Source organism: Notolepis coatsorum (genome assembly GCF_963971535.1).
Source record: "Notolepis coatsorum genome assembly, chromosome: 4".
Classification (NCBI taxonomy): domain Eukaryota; kingdom Metazoa; phylum Chordata; class Actinopteri; order Aulopiformes; family Paralepididae; genus Notolepis; species Notolepis coatsorum.
The window spans coordinates 146251892-146255804 of record NC_140168.1 but is presented as its reverse complement, the minus strand read 5'-3'; positions in this window follow the sequence as shown (position 1 = coordinate 146255804).

The window sequence follows — 3913 nt, the reverse complement described above, 5'->3', positions numbered from 1 at the left end:
TGTGTCTGTTACTAGGCTGAGTAAATTGTAACGAATAAATAAATTATGATTAATTATGATTTATGATTTTGATGATGATGATCAAAAATTGATACGGGGCACGAGAAAATGCTCACTGAGCTCATTCACCAGCTTATTGAGATCATGTGTACAAAAAATCTAAGCAAATGAACCGCGGGAAGATTATTAAACAGAAGGATTTGTAGATACAGTAATTAATGATAATCGACTTTAATTACAAATTCATATTTGACCTTGAACTTGACCTTGACCTTATTATGGCCAAATCATACATCTATGGATAGGGAAAATGCTCCTCTTTCCAATGGCAGGGTTTAATCTGGATTTAGTAATTTCTTGCGGTTTTTACGATAATTAGCATTTTCCGATAAATTTGTATTTCCGATAAAACATATAAAACATCGGTAAAAATGAAAATATACAATTTGACTAGGGTTATGGTCTTTACTCTTGGCTACAAAAAAATATATTTAAGAGACCTGAAATCGGGTGGTGTATCCTCCCTGCTTGTATCAGTTTAGGTTGTTGGAGCATTGGGAGTCACGGTGGAGTTGACGGATATTTTCTTCTCAAATTCCACTGCTTTCTCTCTCACGGAGTTCGTCCCCGCCATTACCGTTATATTATCATCTGCTGTCACCCTCTCGGGGCAAGTCGTCGTCGGGCCCGGTATATTATCAGCTACTGTCTCCCCAACGGGGCAAGTCAACAACGGTGCTGTTGTATTGGCGGCTGAGCGTGTCACAACTTGCGCCGTTGTACTGTCTCCTCCGAGTTTCTTTCCAGTCTCTTTATTTTCCTTAGGTCTCATGTTGAATCTTTATTTCTTTTGATATAGTTAGTAGAAGGTCTTATTTAATATATACGATGAGGTTTAAACTAATTAGTGTTGTACAAATAAGGTTTTTAAGCGAAATTAACGTTGACGGGAGCGGAGCTTTGACCAAACGTGTCTGCTACATGTTGTTGTCAAACTATCCTGATAAAGGAGCGGATGGACGACTTCAAATCACACATCGATGCTAAAGTCGAAGAGGTTAAAAAAGCGGCCGCAGAACAGGCCGGGCGTATTACTGCAGTGGAGAACACTGTTCTCGAAATCACATTGAAAGTCGAGGACAACAAAAAGACTGTTCACGATGGATTCACAGAGATAGCGACGGAGATACAACAGGTGGACAAAGCGCTTCGGAAGAAAATACAAGACATCGAAGAGGAAGCAATGGAGAGGCGGCTCGAGACCGAACGTTACTACCGCAGATATAATATCCGTATTGTGGGATTGGATGAATCAGTCATTTGCACAGACGACACATTTCCAACAGTGTTAGCTGGAATTCTAGGTAAACAGATCCTCTCCACAGCACCGTTAGTGGACCATTGTTATAGAATCGGTACACGGGACCTAAAAGGCAACGGGACGAGGGTTATCATTGCTACTCTGCGCAAGACAGAAATAAGAGACGCGATCATCAGAGGGGCACGCAAGCAATGGGGGAAACTGAAATATAATGACAAACCAGTGTCTTTCTACGAGGATCTATGCAGGGAGGCCATTGCCCTACGTGTCCCTTACAAAGAGGTGCTGCAGGCGGTTAGGTGGTCGAGCGGAGATTGCGTTCGTCACCAGCCCCGGAGCTGTGAGCTTGGTTCGCCTGTTCGAATCCGGCTCACAGCTCCGGGGTTGTCACCAGCTTGGCTGGCCGTCTGCACTGATACAATTGGCTGTATCAGAGGGTGGGAGAAGCTGGCGGGGTGGGTCCGGGTCGTTGTAAACAGCGACTCCTACAGTTCGGTCGGGGCGCCTGCTAAGCGCGGATTGGACGTGAGGGGGATAGTGTGGTCCTCCCACACGCTACGCCCTCTCAATGAGAATCCGCGCTGCCAGGTGAAAAGAAGCGGTGATTGGCTGGACGTGTGTCGGAGGAAGCACGTGGTAGCCTCCACTCTCCCAAATGATCTGACTGTGGGGGGTAAAGCGCAGCGACCAGGAAGGGACTGGGAATTGGCATACGACTAACATTGGGATGGGAGAAAATCGGAGGAAAAATGGAGGGGGAAAAAAAAAAAAAAAAAAAAAAAGAGGTGCTGCAGAGGCTATACAGGAGAAATCTTAAGCCCAGCCTTTCTCTCCATCTTGGGGGAAGATGGTAAAAGATTCGGGTTACGCTCGCCTAAAGACTAAAAAAAAGAATCAAGCCTTGAGAATACACTGTGAACCGAAGAAAAAAAGGTATGGTCCCTCCCCTTAGGATTTAGTATACGCCAAGCATCCACAAGCCCCAGGTCAGAACACATTCCTCCCACTGTGGAAATTGATCTGGGGGGTCTAGCAGTGGTTGGTGTACTCCTATCCAGAACAGCATCCATAGCAATATTCATGTCCCCAGCCCATATGATTGGATAGTCACCCATGTCATTTAATTTACATTCCAGGTCAGTAAAAAACATTGGGACATCCCCATTAGGAGAATATGTATTGGCTAGAATAAATACTTTCCCCTGAATCTCAGCCAAAATAATAACAATCCTCCCTTCTTCATCTTTGAGCTCTCTCAGACATTTAAATTACAGCTGTTTGTTCACTAGTATAATGACTCCCCTACTTTGACTGGTACCGGCACTGCAGAACACATGACCCACCCATCCCTTACATAAACGCTTTGATTCTTCCAATGACAAATGGCATTCCTGCAAAAACATTATATCATACCTGGAGGATTTCAATTTATAAAGTATCTTGTTCCTCTTGATTACATCCTGGCTCCCTTGCCGGTGTCAATTCTGAGCGTGGCAGGGCGCTGCAAAGAAAATTTGACCTGACGTTCGTGTAGGGCAGGGCTATTCAACTAAATTGTTCAGGGGGCCACATTGTCAGAAACCCAAGGGGCCAGGGGCCGGCCTGCCACGGCGCCTCCCCGTGCTATGAATATATGTACACTTGACACAACACATTTTCACAACTTTTATTTAACTACATTGCAAAAGTAGTATACTTTTCAAAAAAAGTGCTTCATTTATGTGCCACATCTGCAACATCTCCTGCAAAAAGTGCTTCATTTATGACTGTGCAACAACTGCAACATCTCCTCCTCAACATTTCAATATAAAAATAAAATAAAAAACAAACAAGTGCATGATGTGCATCTGAACATTCTAACATTGACACTTGAACAAAAAAACACATTTATAGTGCAGCTGAGCTTATGAAAAAGTGCTTCATGTCTGTGCAACAACAGCAAATCACAGCATCTTATTAGCACTTATTGTCCACTCTTAACTCTCAAACATCAGGGGGGTGGGGGGCAGACAGGCCTAGCCTACATACACACATCTAATGAGAGAGATTGCACTTCTTTGACTGGGCAATGGCAGAGAAAGAGGGTTCATAGGAAGTGAGGGCTACCCGCAAACAGTGATGCAAATGCTCATTTGTCAAGGAGGCACGTTGCTTGTTTTAATGGCATTCATGTGAGAGAAACTGGATTCACAGGTGTATGTTGAGCCAAACATTGTTAGCACAGATATTGCCAGCGTTTTTATTTTGGGGAATGTCTTGACATGAATACACTTTATCCAAAATGTTGTGGTGGATTCATTCTCAAGTGCCTGCTTCAGAGCAGATGATGCTTGCATGTCAATTATTTCAAGTTGCAGGAGACCTTCATCAATGTGAAGTGATGCAAGGAACTCTTGTCCTTTTGTGGAAATAGCAGCTACATTGGCAAATGGTTTGCTCACAAAATGCATCAATTCTCTGGACATGTCAAATTCATCAAATCGACTTGCAAAGTTTTCCCTCAATTTATCAATAAAATATGTCATTAATTGAGTGACGTTTGGCTCAATTGTGCGTGTTAACGTTGAAATGAAGAAAAAAAAGTAAAAAATA